The 27,419-nt window shown below is 41.0% G+C and overlaps 1 protein-coding gene across 8 annotated transcripts in view; it reads right to left on the reverse strand.

Moving 5' to 3' along the window:
- ELOVL7 (ELOVL fatty acid elongase 7) overlaps positions 1-26,166 on the reverse strand; it is a 51,780-nt gene extending 25,614 nt beyond the window's left edge. For 5 of the 8 annotated variants that reach the window (XM_048851344.2, XM_048851345.2, XM_048851340.2 and 2 more), the window contains exons 1-2: positions 26,022-26,166; positions 22,687-22,797 (exon numbers count right to left, since the gene is read on the reverse strand). The gene's annotated coding sequence lies outside the window, so the exon portion shown is untranslated. Of the gene's footprint in view, positions 1-93; positions 222-22,686; positions 22,798-25,484; positions 25,603-26,021 lie in introns of those variants that run through there. The other 3 variants (XM_048851341.2, XM_048851343.2, XM_048851347.2) reach the window with 3 other exon arrangements.
- Positions 26,167-27,419: the final 1,253 nt, after the last annotated feature.

Below are 27,419 nucleotides of genomic sequence, written 5' to 3' on the forward strand. Positions count from 1 at the left end.
GCTAGATTCAAGCCAGCTCGAGCAGGCTAGCTATGCACAGCTTTCACTATGCAGACACACTCCAAGACATTATACATTAGATATTTCTTGTACCTGAAAGATCCTGCAAGCTTATTCTGGGATGCATCTGTAACATGAATGCTGACCCAACAAGACTGCTGTCACTGGCAGAGATTATCAGTCTCATATTGTAGATCACTTTAAAGAAGACACAGTGAAGATATTTTTCCTTCTCATTTCTAGATAAACCAACAAAAATAGTCACCATGGTAACAGTTGTGCATTGCTGTAAACCAAGTACTGTACTGAGCCAATGAACATCATAATTATCGTTAGACTGACTCCCCACTGCTCACCCAAAAAAGCAAAACAGAAAAGACAGACTACAATGCAGAGGATTGTCTCACAAATCCCTAGGAAAGTCTGTTCATCATACTGCTGAGTTCACAAAAGTAGCTTTCTATTGTAGTGCTGAACTGAACTCTGATGTCAATTTATTCTCCTGGGCAAATAACTTGTATATGGAGAACTGCAGAGATAGTTCAGAGCATGTAAATCTTTTAAACTCAAGACAGATCTCACTGAACACCACCAAATGTCACTGTTTTGCTTTTGTATGCATGTGTAGATGAATCAATTATTAGGTAAATTCTACCACCACCATTGATCTCTATTAGGCTCTTAATATTTATATGAACGCCTATACTGAACTGGTTTCAGAGCAGCAGCCGTGTTAGTCTGTATCATGCATCCGACAAAGAGAGCTGTAGCTCACGAAAGCTTATGCTCACATAAATGTGTTAGTCTTTAAGGTGCCACAAGTACTCCTTTTCTTTCTGTAGTGAACTGTGACTCTAAGCACATTGCTTCACTTATGTAAATATGGTTTCTTATATGGATAAAACAGTACAAAGCCCTAACCAAAAAAACAAAAAATGTGATATACAGTAGGGGATAGAACCAAGTGAAGATTCCCCTTATTACGTTACAGGTCAGGTATAAGCATCTGCTGCCCTCAGCAAACTTCAAAATGTACATCCTCCATAATTGTAGCTGGTCTCACCAAGCCCCAACAGCTGAATTCATTCACAACTGTAATACATGCACATACATCTATACACTCATCTCACCTATTCGTCTATCAACACACTCGCAAAGTGCATATATTTTCAGATCAGTGTGCTCTGTTCTCTTAATCTTTTAAGAAGTATGATGTTTTACAAAGCATTCTAGATTATTATAAAGGTGACCATTATGAGAAGGATAGGGATATGAAAGTGGTAAGTGGTAAAAGCCATCTTCTTCCTACTCCCCACAAAGGAGGAAGAACAATGGTTTCTTCCTCTTTGGCACTGGCTACCCAGGCAAGGGAACAGAATTTTCCTACCAGAGACACATTACAAAATGTGAACATCCCTGCTGTCTTGTCTGTAGACTTGCTGGGTACAGCAACACCCAACACAAACCCTACCTCTTCTGAAGCACTGAGCCCACTACAAAATTCTTAAAGACTCATGTACAACACAAGTGAGTGTGTTCTCGTGGTGTGTGTTTGTTCACTCTTTCTCCCTCCTGCCCTTTATACTATTTACATTACTTAAAACTATTAAAAGCCTAACTGCATACTCATCCATTTCCATTTTATATGAGCACTGTATTAATAGGCAAGTGAAGGATACCTGCGTTAGTAATATGGCAGATAACTATTTGTGCTTCTATTAAACCAAATGCTATCTTTTTTGGTACCCAATGAACAGCTTTTAAACAAAAAATTATGTTGCTCAAAATCATGTTCCATTTAAATTTAGCAATGCCTTTTAAAAAAGTCAGTCACTCACCCATATATACACTGAATTCATCGCATATCCACAGGCTGACACAATGGAAACAGAAACCTTATTGCAACACAGATTTATGGACAGTCATTAATTCATCTAACATTTTAGTAAATTAACAAAGATTTCAATTACTTTAAATAGAAACTTAAAAAGCCATAGCACTTGGGAAACAGCTACTGCTGCCAAAGTGGTTGCCATTTATATGGTATTGTTTTTGCACTAATGCAAACACCCCTCATTCCAACAATTGCATTGTAAATGCACACATGATTTATATTCATCTTGTCAACACTGTTTTAGTTATGTGTTGGAGCTAGTGAAATAGTGTGTCTAGATTTAAATGGTCTTTTATATGCCTGCTAAACATTGCAGCCAAGAGCAAGGGGTTTTTTTTTGGTTTTTGGTTTTAACCTGGAAACATCAACCTCGGAGTGCTTTTAATATATAGCCTCTGACCTACACAATGAACCTGCAGTGGATGAAAACATTTCTTTCCCACCCTCCTCAGTCCATTCCAATAGCAAAAAGTGTCTCCTTCCTGGCCCTGGCCCTGGCCCTCCCACAATGCTGGACTGAACTCTGTCCTTCCCTCTGTTCCATAATTTAAAACAGTTAGAATGCAACGCTGCTGGGATGCCTGTGGGAGAGACTGAAGCAGGGGCTCTTCTCCTTCAAAGTCCACTTTGTTTCTAGCCTAGCAAACAGGCAGGGATGTGACTCTAGAGCAGCTGCTTAGCTATTTGGAGGGCAGCAGCCTGACAATTCATCTACTCTCCAGAAGGGAAGGAGAGTCCAGTTGGAGAGCAGCCAACTGCCCAGAGGGTGGGCTCAGCTCCAGAGCAGAAGAAAGAAAGAAACTGTTCAGCAGCAGGTGGGTGAACTGCTAAATGATTGAGCAACTAGGGTTGACCCAGATGTCAAGAAACGGCAACAGGCCGAGTTTAAGATATCCGATCACATGAAAAATTGGCATTAACAAAATATAACATTGGGACTGAAACAGAGTTATGTTTTGCTTAACAATTCAAACAAAGGTCAGCAAACCACCTTGCAGGTTAAAGGGCTAAGACACAACTTGATTTTATCAGATCTAACCACCTACCCAGATTCAAGGGACTTTTCTGTAGTATTACAAGGTTGAGGGAAAGGAAATCATTGTCTGCCTCGGCTACTAGCCATCATTTATTATTGGAGGAGCAGAAACACATGAATTTCATATAATGATAGCAATGAAACCAAGTCTGAATTAAAATTACATGGCAGAAATGGATTTGAATGGAAGTTGGATTGTAATACGGATTCAACATCAAGACGAACTATGAATAGGTCAGGGACAAGTTCACTAACAAAGAGAATCCAAGCTCAAATCTGGAGTTCTAACAGTGAGCAGGGGGGTGGGAAAAGAGAGGGACAACACTTGGCAGCAATGCCAAGGTTGAGCACTCCAAGAATATACAAATATTCTTTTGCTTAAATCTAGCAAGGCTTTTAGGAAGACCTTAGATTTCATAATGCATAGCTTCGATTTCTCTCTAGACTTTTTAAATAAGGTAATGGTTATTTAAAAGGTGACTTTGGAGCTAGGCAGTCACTAGAGATAACCAATGAGAGTAGTGGTAAAAAAAACCAACAGGCAAATCAACTTCTGACCTTTAGTAAGAGGCAAGAGGTACCTGGCCTGAATCTCCTGATCAAAGGCATAGGCCAGTATGATGCCCATTCCCAAAAGGTGATACTAAGACAAGATGTGAGATAATTTGGGTGCACAGAAAAAGCCTAGTAGTCATCAGGAGTAATAGGAATGGGAATCTGAATGTTGCATCAAGTAGCATGAGATTCGAGCAAAATCTTTCAGTGTTATAGACTTCAAAGCAAAGCTGAAGTAGTTTTACCCAACAGTAAAATTAAAATTGCTGGAACAGGTGGGAGATACTACAAAGAGATGCTACAGTAAGAGGCAGAGAAAATACATTAACACTATATTCAAAAGACTAAATCTTCACAGAAAGATCAGTTTGCATGTACGTATTACTTCTAAGCTGCCAATGGACGACTTGCTAAATGTTGAATGAATACATGAAAAAACCACCTCAGATTACTGCCTCTTCAGTTTTTTAACTAGTCTGTGTCCAGTGTAATTGTGACATTTTAGCAGCACACCCAAAGCCATCAGAAGGTATTTTCAGATCTCTCTAAAGCTGGCTAGCTGGAGGGAAGGGAGCAACTCCTGCACAATGCTTTTTTCTAGAGCTTTTTATGTAGGAATTGCACTCGCTGCCTGATACTACAAAGGTTGCTAGCATGACACCACCTTTTTATTATTGAGCCTTATGTGACACTAACATGCCTTGTCTTTTCTATTTAAAAAGGTATTCAAGGTAACCAGCTCTCTATCCCATTCAGGGGTTGACCTCAACTTCAGTTTTACTACAAGTAAAGTGCCTAGTCTCTGCTGAGTCTTTACCTCAGGAACGTTAGTTACCCCAAGGTAACAAAACTTTTTTTTAGCAGTGAAGATGTGGCTTGTGTAACATTAGTGCTCCGTGTTACTATCACAGGCAGCAGAAAACAAACGTGCACAATAGCCCTATGACAGCAGCCTGCATATGCAGCATGAAGGGTACTGAGATAGTAGTCAGTGTCTTATACAGTTGAACCTCAGCGTTATGAACACCTCGGAAATGGAAGTTCATGGTTGTTCTTTCGAAAGCGTACAACTGAACATTGACTTCATACAGTTTTGAAACTTTGCTACGCAGAAGAAAAATACTTGTAGCTATCTTAATTTAAGTGAAACAAGCACAGAAAATTTTCTTACCTTGTTAAAAAATTTTTTTTAAACTTTTCCCTTTAATTTTTAGTAGTTTACATTTAACACAGTACTGTACTTGCTGCTTCAGGAGGAGAGGGGGTGTCTCTGTTCCTGCCTGATTGTGTACTTTCAGTTCTAAAAGAGGTGTGTGGTTGACCGGTCAGTTTGTAACTTTGTTCATAACTGAGGTTCTACTGTAAAAAAAATTTGTAACTTTCTCTCTGCATTCAATAATTGGCCTTGAATTACAACATGTGATGATCATAAAACTGATCCAGAGAACATCAACAGTTTTTACTGTAATCAAAATTTGTATTTCCATTTCACCCAGACTAGATCACATTTGGGTATACCCTAAAATAAAGCTATTCATTCTGTCCAGTCCTACTTCTGCCCCAGTCACATTAACCTTGACAGTTTGGCAGCTTAACAAAGAGAGAGAGCATCTGTGCTTTCCAGAGTCCAAAAAAGAGAGATGACACTGACAACTCCATCTCCTACTTCTTAAGAGTGTAATACAGCTTAAAAAGTGTCCCTCACCATTTGGTATCAGTAATCGCCAAACTAGGTCACAAGTAGGGTCACCAACATTGTATTTCAAAAAAAGACTTATTCTCAGCACCCTCACCCCACCCTCCCCATATTATGATTATCAGCAGCAGCAGCATTATTAACAACGCTGATAAAAATAATAAGCCATTCTCCAGGTGAGATGCCAGCTGGGGGAGGCTAGCACCCAGCCCTGCCCCTTCTGCCCTCCCCCCCTGGAGCCCAGAGCCCCCCCCCCCCCATCACCACCACCACCCCCTGCCCCAGGCTAGCACCCCTTTAGGCCCCCCCGCAATGCCAAGAGCACTGGCGGTGCGGCCCCGGCCCCAACCCAAGCTGGGGCTACCACATGGGGGAGCCACAGAAGGGGACCTTGGGGCAGAGTGTGGGCAGGGCCGCTCCTGGCTGTTTGGGGAGGCACAGCCTCCCTCAGCCTATGATACCCGCCACTCATGCTGTTCTCACCTACATTTGCCAGAAGCATTTCTTGCTGATTTTTGCAGCACTCAGCAACTCCCAATCTTGTTGTACAGATATGAAAAAAATAAAGGGATGTCCCTTGACAACTCTAGCACAAGTCATCTCAGCAGATTCTCTCTTCACCTTCTTTAAACATTCAGACTGCTCCCTAATTTGCTCACTTAGATACCAATGTGTAAGTAAAGAGATACATTTAAAGGCACACCATCAGCGGGGCCCACATATCACCTTATACAACTATACGCAGAAGCATCTTGAGTATTAATATTACATCTACATATTGGTATTTGCTACACCAGCATTCTCTCCAAAACGTATAGAGACTTTGAAAGAAGTAAATGTGCATAATTACTGTAATACAAGTCACACTTAAGTTATCTTTTACAACTTATGCCATAGATATAAAACTTATATCTTGATCTCAAAATGTAAGTTTATTTTTAATAAGGCTATTTAATTAATTGACAATTGGATCTATTCTACACCTTAAAAGGGGCTAATTACATCAGAACTTACTAATGAATTCTAGGAATAGGAGTAATGTCTGTACAGGGCTTTAGAAGAAAGGATAAAATAATGACTTTTTAAATAAAACACCCAATGCTTTAATTTTTAAATTGATTTTTCTGTATATGTTGCTAGTTCTTCACTTTCACCCCATTTTCTGTTCAAAATTACTGAAGTCTATGTTTTGTATTTGTTTACTACTTGTCAGCAGAACTGCAGTTTTTACATAGAGATTTGAAAATTCAATATATCACAAGGTGGTATTGGTTGCAACAATAGCACGAGCTATTTGCTTTTCAGATTTATGTGTATTTATGTTCTTCTCGTAAGAATATTAATAAGGCCCTGGGCTTGCCTTGTTAAGCATAGATTAGTATCTTGAACGTGAAACACCTTTACAAAAAAATCTCTGTGGATAATATGATCACAGTTGTTCAAACCAGTAAGTAAAAATGTACATACATGTCCTAAACAAGTTACTAATGGCAAAGCAAACCTTAGTTAGGAGGTCATCTTCTGATGGAGGTTCCCATGTAAATACAATTATTATATTTCAATTAGCATGATGAAACTTAGTGAAGATTAGTGTAATTAGAATCACTGGCATGCATAGATAGCTATTGCTTTTTTAAAAAGGGAGCAAAGAATTTCTGACATTCTTTGCTTAAACAACCCACATGACAAATATTTGTCATTCTTTATCCTCCTTTATTCCCCCTACATAACATTTAGTGTAAAAGGGCTACTAAAAATATACATCTTTTTTAAAATAAATTAAAAATACCCCACCAAGGCAATTTAAACACAAATATTTGCATCCCTATGATAAATGTTTGGGGGGTTTTTTACAATCCAATTGTTTTGGGAAAAAATTCTTCTGCCCTGTTGAGTGAAAGATCCACACAAGCAGCAAAACTGACTATACGAAGCAGACACATGCTTTTATCATAATCTCTTTCAGTGTCAAATATTTGTATGACCATAGCGTTTAAAGGCCCTAACAAGGACCAGTGCCTCAATGTGTTCAATGCCATACAAGATGAAAGATGCTTTCTCTTGTCTTGAGAACTTAGAATCTGAGGCCCTGATCCTGCAGACCCACATGGGCACAGATAGAGCCCAACTGAATTCAATGGATTTTGCAAAACCATGAGGGTCTACCCATGTTGATTACAAGATCAGGGCCTAAGGGGCAGCCTTAATACTTAAGTGTCATGACACGGGTGCAAATTCTGATGTTCATAGTGTCACTTAAACGAAAGAGCATAGTCATAGTTGTGTGCAAAGGACAAAGCTCAAAAGGCAATTAAATCTGGACACTTCAAACATTATCAGCATTACCCAGAAAACATTAACTCCACCCTTTCTTTCTTATAAGGTCAAGTAGTTATGCTATTTTAACTGCATCATCACCTCACGTCACAGAGCACACAAATGAAGATCATCCGCAATTGCAGACTAGCCGTATTATTTGTACTGTGTAACTGATTCTAAATTGCAATTGGGTGCTGGCTGTAACTGCTGGTGTTATTGAGAGCAGTTCAGTTTTCCCTCTGATTGTCTTTTTTCTAATTGTGGAATATTTCAACTCTTGGCCACGTTGGCTAGTGTCTCTTCAGTTATATTTTTTAGTTCTGGTTAACTTAGTTAAGTGTAGAAAAAGTAAAGCTAATAGAGGAAAGACAGCAACAAGTTCTGTCTCAGTGCTTCCATGGCCTCCCCCCACTAGTGTAGCCAAGCACTCAGGAGAACTGAAGAACTCCAGAATTACTTCTAAATTAAATGGTTTGCAATTAAGAGTCATAACTAGAGCTGGTCAGGACTTTTCCCAGAACAGTTTTTCATCTGAAAATGCCAATTCTTCAAAACCAGAGTGTTTCAGTGTGGTTTCAACGAACTCTAAATGAAATACAGACAGTGCTTTGACAGAAATCTGCATGCTTCCTCCACCAGCTTTACCTGCTGGGTCACTGGAGATCCCAGGTTTTCCAGCTCCCTGCCACAGAGCCAGGAGACTGGAAGCTCTAGTTTTAAACGGGGCTGTCAGGATCTAGGCTCCACAACAGAGAGCCTGGTAGCTCAAAGCCACAGCTCAAGATGGGATTCTCAGGGTTTCTAGGCTCTGTGCTCCACAGTGGGGGACTCCTCTGACTCCTGGAGTCTGGGGAATCCCCAGAAGCGGCCAGCTGCTCTGTTTCATTTGGTGGCAGAGGAGAATAAATCCAAAATGTTTGATTTTTCTGAATTAAAATATTGGCAGAATTTCATTTCTGCAGGAAATTAAAATAAAATAAAATAAAAGCTTTAATTTTTGCTCTGAATCAGAAAGATTACTTGTTTGAAATGCCAGACTTGCCTTAGAATTTAATATTGCTAACGGTTTAAGCTAAACGCTAACCTGTTATTATTCAGTTGGTTTTTTCAAAGTTGTCATTCGTTTTAATATTTCATGCAGTATCTAAGAAACACTCCTCCTGATGTGCTTGCTTTTCGACAATGGTGGGCCCCAAACCAAAATGGAGTCACATATGCTAACTTTTCCTTAACATTCAAGAAGGGATTATCCTATTGTTAAGGCAGCTGTTTGGGATCACTGTATTCACCACTGGTCACAGCTCCCAAAAGGGAAGAGAGACAGGTACCAAATCCAGTTGGCCCTGCTGAGTACTCTTTGTGGTGCACAGGGGACTGTAGCTCTGGGCCTAGTACGAGAGCGGGAGAATCACAGGGTTCTAGTCTAGGAAGACAAAGGAAAGACCCATATCTGAAGGTGGTGCACTCAGAAGAAACCATAAGGGAAAGAGATGCAGCTAGCTCCGAATTGTGATACAACGTAACTGATTTAATAGACAGAACAGATGGTGCTGGGCTGTTGCATTACCCTTATTTATTTTAGAAAATAATTCGCTATAGTATCCCATGACAGCCCAAGAGTGGCAAATCCAGTATCACAATGGATGGAGGGAGAGGAAACAGTATACAAGTAAGGAGCATTATGCAAATGTTCTGCACTTTAGCTGCATCTTTACAACAGATAGTGAATAGCACATCTAAAATTTTACACCAGCAATAATCTTCCAGGTCTTGTGGCCTTGCAAAAAGGCAAGTTTTCTATCAGTTCATTACTATCTTGGATCAACTTTCAAACATACATCAAAAGCTAGTCCATTTAGAGCTCTTATTCATTGTAGCGCATCAACAATATTTCACCTAAAGGAACAAGGCAAAGAACATTCTGCAGTAGCTGGAGTTGGAGGCAGAGTAGCAAATATTCACAATGAGCAGATGTTGCTAAAAAGTTTTGTTACACTAGGGCAGAGTTTCAGTAATGGCATTGGGAACAGCCTCCTTTCTTTGCCAATATCCTCTGTTGCTGGTACTCAAGAGACCTGATGCTTACAGGTACATATAGTACACAGCAGTTGGTTGTTCAAGTTGACTATAGTTAATTTGTTGAAATATACACAAAAAAAGCAATAAACAGGGAGGCACTTTTCCTGCAAGCACCTAATCTGTCACTTAGATTAATACGTAAAAGCAGCAGTAAATGGCAGAAATAGCCAACACATACTTCATTTTAGTTATACTTTACTATTCACTTCGTTCTCTCCAAATCCAATGGATTTTATGTTCTTGTGCCTCCTGGGATGTGAAAGGATCAGCTCATGGTCCCCTCGCCCCCTGCCTATAAAGTCAATTGTTAACAAGATCAATATTTAAGTTATCTTTCAGAGGCAGTCTAATACCCCACCAATGTAAAGTGGTAGGGATAGGCTGAGAAAAGCTGAGTTCATACATCTTATGGGTACTGTTTCAGGTTCTCTGGCTGCAGCAGATTCAGCACTAGTTTTAACTCAGGCCTTGGCTACACTTACAGATGTACAGTGCTGTGAGTTAAACCTGCCTTCGCACAGCTGAGTAGGGAAATCACTTCAGTCTGTCCACCCTGACAGCTGCCAGTGCACTGTCGTGGCCACATTTGCAGCTGCATTGGGAGTGGTGCATTATGGGCAGCTATCCCAGCATTCAAGTGGCTGCAACGTGCTTTTCAAATGGGGGTGGGGTGGAGTGTGACAGGAAGCATGGGGGGAGAGAGAGTGGGTTTTTGGGGTGCTGAGAGTGTGTCAGCACACTGTCTTGTAAGTACAGACCCCCCTCCCTCCGCCGCCTCTCTCTCTCACTCACTGAAAGCAAATGGCAGCCGTTTCTTTTTTTCCTCATAGACGAGATAAGCAGCCGCTCCCCGAAACAGACCCCAACCCCCCTTCCCCCCTCTCAAGCAAACATTAGCTGTTGGCACTCCAAACGGAGCCCCCCTGCCTACCTCTCACTCATTCAAAGCACAGTAGCTGTGTTTGTTTTTTTGATAAGCCGCCCCCCCGAAACAGAGCTTTGAAACGGCACTTCCGCGTCCCGAGTTCACAACAAAACAAGAGAGGATGCTTCAGTTAAAAGTCTTATGGGGAGTTTCCAGAGGTCAATCAGTGCGTAACAACGTTACTCCCCGTTTACACTGGAGCGTCTCAGCCAATGCGCAACAGCTGTTAATCCTCTTGGGGAGGTGGAGTACCAGGAGCGCTCCATCCAGGGAGTCAGAGTACTCTACGTGCCTTGCCAGTGTGGACGGGGAGTAAGGTAGAGCGCTCTGGGAGGCTTTATTGTGGTATAACATGCAAGTGTAGCCAAAGCCTCAGTTCCTATGTAGAAGGTTTTCTTCACAACCACAGGGGATAAAAATCTTTAATTTTAAACTAAAAGCTTAGAGTCTGCCGATGCTGATGAAACTCGTGAGGCAGGGGGGGAGGGGAAGGTTTTCCTTAGTCCCCCATGTCTGAAAAACAACAAAGTATAAAGCAGAACAATACGTCTGCATCTACACTGACCAACTCCGTTAATTTAATTCACCATCAGTACAGCTTCATTGGTGGTAGGAATGATATAAACTCTACTCTATACAGGACTGGACTTTTTTTTACTGTGAAGTCTGCTAGCACTGACAGTCTAAATGAAAGAAATGCTAGCGAAACGTGTACAGTTTATAAGAATGGTCAGAATTAAACATTTAAGTTAAATTATTTTAAATAAACTAAATTAAGTTTAAGCGAAAGTACAAAATGAGAACCCACTGGCTAGACTATCAACCAACACACAGACACAATACTCTATGTATATTCCTATGAGAGTAAACATAATGAAGGACTTCACCAAAGTATGGATGTTCTTATTGTTCTTACACTGTTGTTGTAGTCATGTCAGTCCCAAGATATTACAGAGACAAGGGGGCTCAAAAGCTTGTCTCTCGGACCTACAGAAGCTGGTCCAACAAAAGATATTCCCTCACCCCACCTTGTGTCTCTTATGGTCTCAGTATTTCTGGGGCTGTTGGCAATATATGAAAACATGATCAATGACTGGTATGTCTAGACTGCACACTTCACTAATATTTAAGCAAAGCACCAGTGTCTGATACCAATTCAGGGGGCAAATGTAAAAGCTGCACTGAAAGACAACATGCACTGTTTATGTCAAAACACAGTTCTTGGCCACTACACTCATAGGAAAATACTGGTCTTCTACTTATGAAGCACAAACATTTTAATCCATAAACAGGTGACATACTGTAACAATAATACTGAAAAAAGGTCTAGATGAGTTAGAAAACAATGTACTGACTGGATTTGTCTAGACTAAAAACCAGTCTCCAAGGTGCCCGACGAGATTACAAGTTACTATGTTGGTAGACTTGAAATATAATGAATGGGATGACTAGGTCTCTGTAAAACAGGGATAAAGCATTTTACAAGGAGGTCAGTATCATTAAGATCTACTGGTGAACAGTGCTTATACTTGGGGACAATAAAAGACATTTAATTGGACATTTTGGTAGGACACTGAGTCAACCATTTCCCTGCTGGGCACTTCTTTTGGGGAAGCATGTGGAATGAACATGCAGATATCAATCCACAACACCTTTCATGGGTTTCTTCATACATCCTGGCTATACGCATACTATGAGAAAACTAGAGATCAAGCCAGGGACGCTTACCACCAAGACTCACGTAAGCTTTATAATTCTCATTACCTCTTTCTAGCATATCATTAAACCCCATTCTATTTTATCCACTATCTTTTCTGCCTTTTAAAGAATTTCTAAATTGGTCAGTCTTGGACCAGACTCAGCTTCTTTGTACCACTGCTGTAATCAACATGGCAGCTAAACACTGCACAGATGTGAGAACTTGTGGAAAGACACTAGACGACCACCTCACATCATCCCAACATGGGTAGCTGAGCTGTAACTCAGAAACTAGAGGTCCTGTTTATGATTGATCTGTCCAAACAACAGGCCAGTGAAGCAAACATCAGAGACTGACCTTTTCTATCCTCCATCTCTTCCTCCTGTAGGAGTTTAATCACATCTGTCCTCAGAGGCCGATTCATTTTAAAACTAAATTGTGGGTCAACAGTTAACAAGCTCTCTCTCTTTTCTCCTCCCCTTCCCCCCCCCCCCCCTCACTTATCCAAGAAGCACATTTGGTATTATCCAGAGGCTATGGGAAAATCCAGATAGAGAAACACTCCGTGCAAAAGAGGAAGGAATTTCTCCAAAATCTATATTCCTTTAACTTTTGATTTCCAGGTATGTGTCATAATTGCTTTTATTTAGTGCATGTTTAATCATTTTTAGAGGATATTTTTGATTGGTTGCTTATAAGTGAACAAAAGTCCATTAAAAAACCTTCCACCTAAAATTATTAAGTGTTGTGGTAGTAAATAGGTGACTAATTCCATCTTTGAGTTCCACATCCAATCAATACAACAGCAAGAACTGTTTGTTATTGAGAACTGGTGGAATCCTTAGTTTCTGTTTACTCATCATTTAGCAGAAGAATGAAACAGATACTCAAGTTGTTACTACAAGGGTGCTGCATTCCTTACATAGTGAGATATGCAAACCTGAGATACACCTATGGGCAGAGATTACTTATCAGTGATTCCTATGATGTGGTAAAGATGAGCAGCTTCATTTTCAAAACTATCTTGTACCCACAAACTTCACTAATGTCAATGGGATCTCTGGGTACTCAGCACTTGTGAAAATCATGCCATAAATCTTCATAAACTGGTTTTGGGGAAGGTGGTGTAATGTGTAAGAACTCTTCTGTAGCTGCCAAGATATAGGATTCAGAGTAGCAGCCGTGTTAGTCTGTATTTGCAAAAAGAAAAGGAGTACTTGGGGCACCTTAGAGACTAACAAATTTATTTGACCATAAGCTTTTGTGAGCTACAGCTCAATGAGTAGCAGCTGTAGGGAGAACAAAAAAATACAAATTGCCATAAAACACAGAATTATCTCGTGGAATGGAGAAGGCAGAGACAGATGCCAACACCCTTGTGAGAGGGATTATAAGTGACTTTATGTTAAGGTCTTATCTACAATGTGGAGTTGACCCACTTACAACCACTGGTGGCCAGCAACCATTGCAGCTCCACGGTCTAAACCTAACGTAAACAGAGTAACGCGCTATAAGCTATGATTTGCGCCAATTCAGTTTATGCTTATTTCAAGCTAGGTTTAAGCAGCAGCGCAAATTAACAGCTTAGTTTGTCTGCACTGGGGCCTAAGCCATTGCATCAATGCAGCTACACTGGTAGCTGGACACAGATGGCTGAGATCAAGACAAGTTCTATATAGGATTTTGAGAAAGTGCAACACTAGAAACTTTCTAGCCCATCTAGTGATATTTATTAATATTAGTCTATGGCATGTTTATGCTCATCTCTATTTTCTTCTAATAAAAAAATATTAAGTAACTCAGCAGAGTCCTGTTCGTTTTAAATTAGAGTTAGTCATTGCTAGACCTTCCGGAAAGAACAAAACTCACTTCTCATCTTTGGAAAGGTGAAATGTCAATAAGGCATAATCACGGAAGACCTATTACCCCACTGCTCAAGAGAGTTCTGTGAAGATGCTAGTTGCAATTCGTTGGAGCATAGGGAAAAGCTCAAGACCCAGAGGATGGAGGGAGTTGGTTACAGGGAGCACAGAACTGGAACACCAAAAGTTGAAATACAGATCAAGATTGCCTTGACATGACTGGTACATCTTAGTCACCCTGAAGTCTATGGGCCCTCAGCCAGTTACTTCTACTAAACCTTTCCCCCAGACACATTTGACATGCATTATCACTACATCTCACAGATCAAGTGGTGCATAGAGCTGTATGTCTAATGAACGCACTAACTAGAATAGGATCAATGGAAAAAAAACTAAACAAATGCAATCTCATGGCTGATGTTATACAGTCACAGGAGGTAAACATTAAGTTATATTTCCCATCTAGAAAATTCAGATTGAGTTCCTGATTCTATTCAAACATTCCCTGTCCATTATTTTCCCCAAATGCTCATAACTTCCTTGAACAATTCTTTTGGGGCCAAAATTTTCCATTTTTGGCTTTGGTTCAAATGACTTTTTCCATGCAAGTTTGAACAGAAGTAGTTTAATTCTTGGAGTTAAAAAACAAAGATCACGCACTTTGCCCACATGTACCAATCATAATGACATTCTGGTCACTCCATTTGAAGCTTCCAGCTTAGCTTGCTTTGTGATCTCATGTACTGAAGTCAACTCAAATGTGAATAAAATCAGTTCAGTAGTTTTAAGTTACAAACGTTTGAAGTACAGAATTGTGCATGCACATGAGTCTTTGCAGGAGAGATGGAGCAGAAGAACGTATTTTCAGTATCAGAATACAGTCAAGCCTACCACGAACTCAGGCATTATACAAGGTACCATATGAGCTCAAGGGAGCAAAACTTTTGCTTCACTAAGCAAAGCTGCAACCTGACTCAAGTGTGTAAAATGTAAAACAATATTACATTTTTAAAAACTGGCTCTCACTATACAAACTCAACTGTAAACAACAATGCCTGCTGTCTTGGTCCAATATCTTATCAATCAATATGCAGCGGTTAGTTTCAAACAAAATGCGAAGTAGGTGATGTTTAGGAGAGGGAGGGGCTTCCTAGAAAACAACAAAAAGTAGGTGGACAAAAGAAAAAAAAAAAAGACATGCATGGCTGTACAAAACTGTTAGTGTCCATTAAATTTTCTAGGTCTAATCATCTAAAATATCCCTGCTAAAAGAACGATTTAAAAAAAATACCGTTATCTAAACTAACAGGACAAAACTATGCAGTAATAAAAAAATATACACATTTAGTTAGGTATGTTTTGAGACATGAGTCTATCAGAGAAAGGTATGTGATATTTTCCATTTCATAACACAATCCTCAAGAGCACACAATTGAAATTTAAATGTTTATGCTCTTGCTGAGCACTTAAATGCCACAAAGGACTGCGTCTATGTCTCCACAGTTTAAACAGCTCAACTTACACTGATATAATACAAGGACGAACCTGGTAGATCTGGGCACACAGAAACATTGCATTTCCTAGGATATACTGCACTGTGATTTCCCTTCCCCATACCCCAAGATGGACAAGTATAAATAGCTCAAGAAATTCATTCAAACAAAAGTATACCAGGAGATGGATATGCCATGTTATCAGAACATTACAGATGACTGTTATACTTCCAAAACACATCCTTGATGAGAGGACCAAGACACACTTAAGTTGCAAAAAGAAAAGGAGTACTTGTGGCACCTTAGAGACTAACCAATTTATTTGAGCATAAGCTTTCGTGAGCTACAGCTCACTTCATCGGATGCAAGTGAGCTCTAGCTCACGAAAGCTCATGCTCAAATAAATTGGTTAGTCTCTAAGGTGCCACAAGTACTCCTTTTCTTTTTGTGAATACAGACTAACATGGCTGTTACTCTGAAACCTGACACTTAAGTTGGTATTCGGCATTGTAATACAAGTCTATATTGTTGAAATCAAATATGTTCAGTAAAAACGCCAATGTGCTAGAAACAGATCCTGCTGGGCAAGGGTTTAAGTATTGTCTAATCCCATTGTTCCCAAATTTGTTACAACACTGCGACTCCTCAACAGATATTTTAAATCTTGGGTGGCGCCCTACAACCAAATTCTGTTTAAAAAAAAAAAAAAAAAAGTCTCATGTTACTAGAGTCAAGAGTTCAGGACACTAGATTCAAGAGGGACATGAGTTTTTCTGACTATTCAATTACTTGCAGTTTAATATTATAATATTAATATAATCTTATATATTCTACACTAATTCATGGTTTTAATATGGTAATTTGAAAACATGGATTTTTTTTGCACGTTCAGATACAGTCTAAGATTCTAGTGAGAAGAATGTGCCTGTTTCAAAATTCATAGTTGTGTTGGATCTGATAGTGCTGGAGTTTAAGTTGTTTTCATAGAACATCAGGGTTGGAAGGGACTTCAGGAGGTCATTTAGTCCAACCCCCTGCTCAAAGCAGGACCAATCCCCAGTTTTCGCCCCAGATCCCTAAATGGCCCCCTCAAGGATTGAACTCACAACCCTGGGTTTAGCAGGCTAATGCTCAAACCACTGAGCTATCCCTCCCCCCAAGTTTAAACCATTTTTATGTTTAGTTTTCACAGAAATCACTGCTGAAAATCCAGACTCAGAATTGGCTGGAAGCACACTGAAACAATGTGTATTCACTGCCTGAGATTTTAGAATATTAACATCAAGGGCCTTATGTACTTCAGGATGCAATTTCTTTGATACCAAAGCTTAACAATAAACCATGCAGTGTATCCAAATTGCTGTTAGCGCTTTCTTCACTCACGCTGCAACCCCACTGTTCTTTCAGGTCATGGTTACTGCCCCTACAGTGCGTAGCCCCAAATACACAGACCTACATCCACTACAAATTTATCAAGGATCTTGAATATTTCTTCACCAGCTGTTTGGACTCATATTGCTTTGCCAAATAAAAGTTTTTCAGCTATTGTACCTTTTTGACAAATATCATGTAACACAGAAGCTGAGCCAGGTTGGTTATATCTGTGAAATCATCAAGCTGCAGTGCAAAATATTGACTTTCAACACATTCGACTCATTTTCTGCAAGGTCATCAGTGCTTCAATGGATGGTATTATTTGCCACAGGAATGGTTTTCAGTGCCATAACTGCTCGTTTCCCAGTCATAATTCTACACGCCTATTGCCACTGAAATTAGGAGGATCTCATCAATAGCGAGGGTTTGTTTGCCTTTTGCAATTTACTTGACCACAACATAAGATGCTTTTAAGGCTTTCTGAGGAACAGCTGATTCTTTAGACATGACTTATTACCACTTTTAACTCTTTTTGTTTCTGAAAGAAAAACATCACAGTTCTCGTTCCAGGTGATTGGTTTCTAAATAACTACTTAGTTTCTCTGGCCTCATACTTCACAAATGACATGTTGTGGCTGTGTATTTTCTGCAGTAGTATCAAGACACGAAAATCTACACATAAATGAACCTACCATGTCTGCCAGTGCTGCTGCTGCCACTGGGAACATTCTTATCCTTTTGCTCCAGCAGGGGGCTTTTACCAGAAAGCCTTCCTGCTGAATGTTTCCCCTGTAGGAAGTCTCTCTGCTGAAGGCAGCCCCTGCAGGAACAGAGGGGAGAGAGATGCTCCCAGCCCCATAGAATATCAGGGTTGGAAGGGACCTCAGGAGGTCATTTAGTCCAACCCCCTGCTCAAAGCAGGACCAATCCCCAACTAAATCATCCCAGCCAGGGCTTTGTCAAGCCTGACCTTAAAAACTTCTAAGGAAGGAGATTCCACCACCTTCCTAGGTAATGCAGTCCAGTGTTTCACCACCCTTCTAGTGAAAAAGTTTTTCCTAATATCCAACCTAAACCTCCCCCACTGCAACTTGAGACCATTACTCCTCATTCTGTCATCTGCTACCACTGAGTTTGGGAAGCACTGGTCTAATCACTGTGGAACAGGTGGGGCAAAGAAAATGTAAAATGTAACATGAGCCTCTTTTTACAGTAGCAAAAATACTTAAAAAAAAAAAAAAAAAAAGCTTGTTACAAAGAGCTTACAGCAGCTCCTTCAGGATTCTAGATACTTTTAGAGAATGCCCACAATTGCTAGAGCCCATGTCATAATTGGTGTCCTACAGTATATATTTCACTTGCAAATTCAGTGAAATGGGATGTAAAAACTCCCCACATACACCGCTTCCCAGCAGCTGTCAAAGGGGATAGACAAAAAGAAAACTGAAGCTTTTCCCTCCAACTAGAAAAACAGAGCTTCCTTTCCATTCTCAGGAAGGTAAGTTTGTCTTTATACACTCATAATGTAACTGCAAAGTTATTCAACAATGTATCCCACAAAGACTGCTGTTTTAAGTGGTTACAGCAGACTTGGGGTCTATCCCTCCTCTGCCACGGACGTGCTAAGGGACTCAAGATCACACAATTTCCCCATTTGTAAAATGGATATCTTCCCAATCTCAGGGGATTGTTTTAACTTTTAATTCATTATTTGTCTAATGCTCTGGGTCCTTGAACGAAAGCTACTGTTGACATGCAAGTACATAGTTTAATGATGCAGAGAAAGTCTCCATTAGGAGGAATGAGAAGCAACAAATTGCAGGAGTCCCATGCATCCAAAGACAATTTTCCACTGGACCATTTGAAAGGTAGGTCAAAATTTGGGCCTGAGCTACTTAGTTTTAACAATGCAGTAGAAGAACTCACAGGAATAATGTTATAAAATATAAAAGGAATAAAATAACTCATTTTCCTATTCACATTTTAGAAAGTGGTGGTGGGTTTTGTTTGCATTTGTTTTTTGTTGGTTGTTGGTTTTTTTTTTTAAACACAACTTATAAACGAATTCCTCAAATTGCTTGTTGTCCAATTACATCTCATGAGAAGAGGTGCGAGGTTAGGTTGAGGGATCTCCTCCCAGCCTGTAATGATTCTCTGCAAGGCTTTGAAGCGAGATACGGAAAGTTCCTACAACTTGTACATTTCAAATTTTCAGAGTTTATTTTTAAATGACTACTACAATTTAAAAGTTGTGCTCAAGACTGGATAAAGAACATGTCAAAGGAGTGAATTTACAATACACCAAAGATATACAATAAGTGATTTCCAAGATTCTCCTACCAGTAGTTTTATTAGGTCTCAAAAGGAAAAAAGTTCAATAGATTTAAACCTAAGGAGACTTCTTTTTAACTACCTAGTTTTATATGTAATAAAAAGCTCCATCTTGTTGGTACATTAATATCAATTTAAGTGACCTAAGGAATTAATTTCAGCAGAAGCAGGCTGAGAATACAATTTTTGGCCTCAATAAAAAAAAAAAAAAATCTGTTAATTAAATTCACACAGGATCCAGGTATCACAATGGTAGAATTTAACTATAAAAAAAACAACCAATATTCCTTAGGAACATTGTAAAACTCAGGGTACAGAAAGTAACTTTGGCAATGAATTTGCAATCATTAATAGCTCCACAAGAGAATCTAAAGCAGCTTTATACCATTCCTCAGAATATTTACATGGAAGAGAGCAACATGCAGACTTCTAAATCCTTAAGGCAGAGTCATCCAATGATTAGAGTAAAGTGCACTTTAAAAGGACCTCAACTTGAAAAATATTTCAGCATTCAACAATTTACAATTTTCAATCTTCACCTTAAAAAGAAAAAATACACTATCAGTGTTCCCACATGATTACCAATGACCTATTCACAGAAGCCTCAGGATGGAACAAATATATGTCAGACAGCATAAAAACTAGCAGGTCGTAACTGTAACCCTGTATTTTGATGTTTCAGCTAACACCTTTCCAATAGGCAAAGCTTGTTTAAGAAAAGAAAACAGGACAAGTTGCATAGGTGATGGCTGATTAAGGGCTGTGTGAAGTGTATAAATGCACATTAGAGATGGTTGAAAACGTATTTCAAATTTTAACAAAAACTAGGGATAAGTTTTCCACAAACTGTTTCATGAAAAAATATCCCTTATTTTTCAAACCAGCTCCAAGAGTATATTTCAAAATCTTTTACCTGTATTCCTATCAGTTACAAGTCACAAAGCATCAATTCTGGCCACTTGTAAACACTTCCAGTTTTTCATACTCCAAGTGACATGACCAAAAAAATAAAAAATTCACTTACATGAAGATTAATTTTAGGAGCACAGGTAAATGGAGGGTTCCAACATGGAATATATCCAAATAAAAAAAAAGAGCACATTAAAATACTAAATCAAATTAATCCGGCATTAGTTTAAGCCATTTTTGGATTTTCACTTTATAATCCAAGTTATTGCCAAGTCGATAACAAATCAATCCTTGGTGTTTCAGACTTTGAAATGGGAATTGCTTGCTCCTTTCTTCTGTTAGAAGATGAGAATAACAGGGAGGGAATTCTTCAATGTAGCTGTGTTCTTGTCTTGGAGATATTCATAGACTACAGTAAACAATTATGTAAAAGTAGTATTTTCTCAGACCCCAGTCCTGCAAAGACTCACATATATACTTAATTTTATGAACTTTGAATAGCCCTATTCACTTCAATGCATTTCTTAAGCATATACATAAACCTTCCAAAATTATAACCTCACTCAACACATCTATTCTCTGGGTATTCAGAATCATTTATTTTATAGTAGTGCCTAGAGATCCCAGTCAGGGATCAAGGTCTCATTTTGTTAGGTGCCGTATACACATAAGAAAGATAGTCCCTGCCCCAATAATACACACCTGTAAAACAAAGGGACAAAACATAAGAGGTGTGAGGAGGACAAAGTAGCAGCCAGATTACATCAGCTGCATGACCACTGTCAAGTGATTTGCAGACATAGCAAAATTGAGTGTAAAAATCTATAGAGCCACTACAAAGAGCTCCTCTCAAGTACAGAGCATGCGGGCAGGATGGGAGAGGGCTAGAGGGCCATGTCCCCATCAATTTTTTCCTGCCTTAAGGATGAGCTACAGGGGTGGGGCAGAGAGGAGTGAGCAGTGGGTAGTGCCCCGGGGAAAAAAGGCGGAATGAGGGTGGTGGGGCCACGGCTCAGGCACCGGAGGGGCCCCCCCCGCACTTCTCAGGATCTTCCAGCACTCCTGACAGAGGGCAGCATCAGTGAAAGATAAGCCTGGTTGAGGGAAAGTTAAACTAATGTGCAGTAATGGTAGCACTGTTTCCACAGAGGAGGCAGGGTTGTTCTGTTTTTCTTTTTTTAAATTAAAAGGTACATTTTTACTGCTTTGTACTTTTGTTAGCAATGCAGAGCTAATGCAGTTAAGAGCTATAGTCTTGATTCCACTCCTTCTTGTGAATCATCAGAACAATTCACCAAGTTCCGTTCACTGACACCTGAGTTTGAACAGTTATCATAATGAGAACTACAGGGCTGCAAAGTTGGAACCAAGGGATTAATCTGGCCTGGATAACCTTTATTATGAGTAATAGTGCATGAAGAGACCCTACCTTGTGTTTGCTTCAGTGACATTTAGATGAATATCTTGGTGCAGGGGTATCCTCAGAGGAGCCTAAGAAAAGTTAGGCACCCAAATCCCACTGAAATTCAACCCCTTTTGGTATTCTGAGCACATTTACATGGAAATCAAGATAATTGATAATCAGTGCTATTTTTACAGCGCTGCTTTTCAGAACAGAACAAAACTAAGTTATGCTAGTTACAGGCCTTAAAATATAATGGTCGTTTTTCATAAAAAACATCACTTAAAATGTGTATGCATCTTAGCCCAATTTGACCTTCATCTGCATTAGGAGCCAAGATGTAGCTAACAAAGTTGCATCAATGTATGAAACCAATAAAATCCCATTCCAGATATACTCCAGCAGTGCACACGGAACAGCTTTTACTATATTAAACATGTTTTGAGTGAAACAATACTACCTCTGCAGCAAGTAGAGTTATATTCTGAAACCAAAGAATGCTCAAACAAGACGACAGCATTCAGACAGACTAGTCTTTGTCTGAGCTTGCTTTAAGCCAGTGGTTCTCAAACTTTTGTCCTGATGACCCCTTTCACATAGCAAGCCTCAGAGTGTGAACCCCCCTTATAAATTAAAAACACTTTTTTATACATTTAACACCATTAGAAATGCTGGAGGCAAAGTGGGGTTTTGGGTGGAGGCTGACAGCTCACAACCCCCCATGTAATAAGCTCATGACCCCCTGAAGGGTCCCGACCCCCAGTTTGAGAACCCCTGGACTAGTGGCATGACCCGGGTGAAAAACTGCAGATTTTGCATTATCTTAAATAATCTCTATTATTCTTGGATTTTACCTCAATTTTCTCCCCCTTTGTTATTTAACTATTATATCATTCAGTTCTGTAAAGCACTTTGAGTACAGCATGCATGACAGAGAATATGCAAAATAAAGTTGTCTTGTATTACCCTTCCTGGCTACTATTTTCTTGCTCAAAAGATTAACTTAACTAAAGAAACATCAGTTTTACAAAATAAATTATCTTATTTGTTTTAATAATCCAATAATACAAAAAAATGTAAAGTTTACTTTTCACCATTAATGTTGCATTTACCTTTTTTATCACACTCAAGTTTGGACAATAAAAGTATGTTGGCTGGTCAGTTTCACTTTCCCCTTCTCATGCACAAGTACAATGCTGTCTGTCACCTTCTGATTTCCAGGGCTATAAGGGAATGCATAATAACTTAGTTTTTAAGTTACATTAAATGATTTCATTTAAAAAAATTTATAGAAAACTATTAACGTTAAATGTAAAATAATAATGAGGCTTTGACATATTTTAGATGTTTTATAGCAACAATCATTCTTGATACTTAAAAACACTTTCTACCAGGATTAAGGTTCTGATCCTTGTGGTTGCAAAGAAAACTTTCCAAATTCAAACTTATTAGTCTCCTCCTGAATTTGCAGATAGACATAACAGAGCTTCTGTGAACTACAGCAAAGTGAAAATTGTTCAGTGTTGTCAGTTTTCACTGTTTTTCAGATCCCCACAGTAGTCAAACTGACAAATCTTATACCAATTCAACTCTGCTATGGCTTTAAAACAAAAAAAAAACGGGGGGGGGGGGGAGGGGGGATTTCCAGCAACAGCAGGCTAGTGCAGGTGTTAAAGCTGAGTGGGAAAGGTAGAGTAGCAGAACCTCCCTTCCCATTGCACTAGTCAGAAGGAGGTGTAAAACAGTGAAAAACCCCACCTCCAAATCATTTAACAGGCTCTGGGATGGGGGAAACCCTATGAGACACCTTGGTCCTCCTGTTTTTTTATAGCCAGCTAGAGTTGAACAGAGACGCTGTAAATTTATCAGGCACCAACTAGCTCTGGAGGCTGATATGAAAGTTAGAGTACCCAGTAAAGTTCAGGGTAAGCATCCCAGCACTCTGCTGCTTCCTACACAGGGAAAGGGCATCAGGACTGACTCCATTCCTGCTGTTCCCCCTGCACATTTTGTATCAATCTATGGCTAATAGAGTTGAACTCACTCTGGCTTTTAGGCAAATTTCAAAATCCTATGTGTGAGTGCACAAATGGGGATGAGCAGGAGTGACTGTACTAAGTAGAGCTGGTCACATAGTGCTGAGAAAAATCTATTTAGTTACTTTTACTGATACTTGACTACTTTGATTAATACTTTGTGGTATGCAGCTACCTTTATAGCTGGTTAAATGCTAGTCAGCAAGTATTAGTAGATTAATACCAACGGAATTTTTAAAATACATTCCATGGATTACCTGCTATTCAACCTGCCCTACTGTACTAATAAAATTTAAGAAGCATTTAATAGGAATGTTGATGGACAATGGTACAATGAAACAACATACAATTACAGGTTTCAGAGTAACAGCTGTGTTAGTCTGTATTCGCAAAAAGAAAAGGTGTACTTGTGGCACCTTAGAGACTAACCAATTTATTTGAGCATAAGCTTTTGTGAGCTACAGCTCACTTCATCGGATGCATACAATTGTTTTACTCCTTTCTGCTGCAATGGGTACAGCCTTGGAGGAGCAGAGCAGGCACAGGTTTCAGTTTTAGACCCTGGATTTTTCTGTACAGGGACACTCAGGAAAGTTAATACAAATACACTAAAAGTGCAAAGTTAGTTGTCAAAAGTTAAACTAAACTCCCATGTGCATTAAACTCCCATGTGCGCACCAATTCAGAAGTGAAATGGCATTAGTTTGCTGTAGCTTAGGTCTGGCATACACTAGAAAATTAAGTCAGTTTTAACTATGTAGCTCAGGGATGTGAAAAATCCATAGCTCTGAGCAGCATAGTTAAGCCGACCTAACACCTAATGCTGACACTGCTTGGTCAACAGAAGCATTATTCTGTCAACCTAGCTACCTACTCCAATGGGAGAACCCCTCCTGTTGGTGTAGGTAGTGTCTATGCAGAAGCGGTGCAGATATGCTGTTGGAACATTTTAAGTGTAGATGTAGCCTTAATCTTCCTTGGATTAAGGCCATTTCACTTGGTTAATTTATGCCAATTAACTTCACACCTTTAGTTAATTCATTTTAACTCCCCCATACAGAGAAGTCTGGTCTAGCTAATAGGAAGAGTCCTCAGTCTAGTAAGTGTCAAGTATATTTTTCAAGCCCTGAGCTAGTTAGTTCTATGTTAGTATGGGGGAAAGCAAGGCACAGAGAAGCTAAGTGATTTATTCAACAAGGTCAGACAAAGTCTACAGCAAATCCAAGCGTACAGGCTCTCAGTGCTCTACCTTAACCATACCCACCATCCTCTTCCTCCCTCCCTTCCTCTCCCTCCATTTTTAGCCTGTTGAGGAGGCTTGGATCTACAGTCTCTCCCTTGATTTTCTCTCTTTGGGCGGGGTCTGGAGTTTGTCAAAGCCAACCACACATTTCCCAGCAGATAAAGCTACTGATGTAGTCTCTTGCACAACACAAGTGTTCCATTCCCCTCTCCCATCCTCGGCATGACTTGTTTTGCAAGTTGGGCTTATTATCTCAATGCACGCTGCAGTTTGGAGGAAAGAGAATGAGTTAGGGATATTAAGTAAGCCCAACCCACAGTTTATACCAGCTTCATGAGCGCACAGCTACTGTAGGAGCGTGGGGGGGAATGGAAAGAGAGATGAAGAATTCAGACCAGTACTGGGCAGGAGTGGGACGGATTCACTCAGGAAAAAGCTCTGCTCATAGGGTGAAAATGTCCCGATTTGGGGGGCTTTTTCTTATATAGACACCTATTACCCCCTACCCCGATTGTTCACACTTGCCCTCTGGTCACCCTATCTGCTCATTTCCAGTGAAAGTCATACATTACTCAGCGGGCGAAGGGCTTACGACCTGAAACTGAACCGGGAACAAATACACACGCCGCACCTGTCTCTCCCTCTCCTGCCCTCCCGGATGGGCAAACACGCGCGCACTCCCAGGGCAGGCGATTTTAGCTGCAGGCAGCCATGCTGCCGCGGCTTCGTAGGTCAGCCTAGAAACACTTTTTTGTCCTTTGCCTTCTGCCTGTAGCCGCTGCGGTTTCAAGCCCATCAGTCAGCAACCATTTGTTAGAGCGGGGCCCAGGCAACGAGCACAGTGTCAGCAGCGCACCCGCCCCTCTGCCCGGAGCCGGACGTGGGTCTCACCTCGCCCAAAGCCGGGCGTGGGGGGAAAGGGGGTGGGTCCTTCCCCAAATCCACCTCCTATTAGACCTGCCCCCCCGCAAACCCTAACTCCCCCTCCCACCCCCCGCAGCCCCTACGATCCCCCCATTCCTACCACCCCCTTCCCCCGCCTCTCCCCTAGCCCGCCTCGCACAGCGGGTGACTGGGAGCCACGTTCCCCCGCCCTGGGCGGCCCAACCTCACTCCCCGGCCCGAAAGTTTGCGGGAAGTTGCCCGGAGCCCCCGCGCGGCCACTCACCAGCGCCGAGACCCGAGCGCGGACCGCACCTGCCCCGGCAGCCAGCAAGCGCGCGAGTGGCAGCGGCGCCGGCCGCACACAAGCTCCCCAGGGGGCGGGGAGGGGGAGCCCTGAGTCACCTTCCCCCCGCCCATGTGAACGGCCGCGCTGGGCTGCACCCTGCTGGGCCAGCCCAGCCCAGCGCCCGCCCCTCCGGCTGAGCCGCGCGGGCTGCGGCAGGTAGGAGGGAGGGGGCCCTGGGGGAGGTGTCCAGAGGGGCGAGCCGGGGCGCGGCCCCGTCCGGTGTGAGCGCAGATTCCAGAATGGTTCCAGACGCCCCTAGGCGCCCTTCCCTGCTCCCAGGAGAAGCCCTGCGGGGGGGGGGGGGGACGACTGGTAGATGGCTGGACCTGAACCGGTCCCCTCCCAAGCATCAGGGATGGCCCTGGTTGGAGATGGGACTTTGGACCCAGAAAGCCAGAGCCCTGCCCGTGGCATGGAGCACACACACCCTCTCTCTCTCTCTCTCTCTCAGGTGTTTGGTTCAACCCTCATACACTCAGGGTCTAACTGCTGACCAGATGTTGGGTCAGAAGGAATTTTCTCCCAGCTCAGATTGGTAGTGACCTTGGGGTTTTTTTACAACTTCCTCTGCAGCGTGCAGGTCACTTGCCAGGATTATCTGGGTGTATCTCACTTAATCATTTCCTGCCATTATGGGGCCCTCAGGAACTGGCACAGTGGTCCAGCCTAGTCTCTTCCTGAGGCACATCATAGTCAAGTTGTAATATTGTGTTCTAGTTGGGGTTAAGCAAGAGTGCTGAGTAAATGTCATTTAGCTGTCAATGAACCCTCAACATTGACGGGTATGAAAATCGTGGGATTGCACATTAGGATTAATGAAAGCAGCCTTACTGGGATGCTCCAAGCAGGAGCTGGCCGAATTCAGTTTGCTAGGAGGATCATTAGCTTCCCCGCCCTGTGGTAGGTGCTGACAGGAGATATGATGAGAATGTTGATCCATTGCCACCCAGAGTATCCTATGCCAGTATTCAGAGTAGCAGCTGAATTAGTCTGTATCCACAAAAAGAAAAGAAGTACTTGGGGCACTTTAGAGACTAACAAATTTATTTGAGCATAAGCTTTCGTGAGATGCATCCGATGAAGTGAGCTGTATCTCATGAAAGCTTATGCTCAAATAAATTTGTTAGTCTCTAAGGTGCCACAAGTCCTCCTTTTCTTTTTGCAAATTTATTAGAGCATAAGCTCACTTCATCGGATGCATAGAATGGAACATATAGTAAGAAGATATAGATTATACATACAGAGAAGGTGGAAGTTGCCATACAAACTGTAAGAGGCTAATTAATTAAGATGCGCTATTATCAGCAGGAGAAAAAAATCTATGGTTAAGGCTGT

The sequence above is a fragment of the Caretta caretta genome, chromosome 5, assembly GCF_965140235.1.
Source record: "Caretta caretta isolate rCarCar2 chromosome 5, rCarCar1.hap1, whole genome shotgun sequence".
Lineage (NCBI taxonomy): Eukaryota > Metazoa > Chordata > Testudines > Cheloniidae > Caretta > Caretta caretta.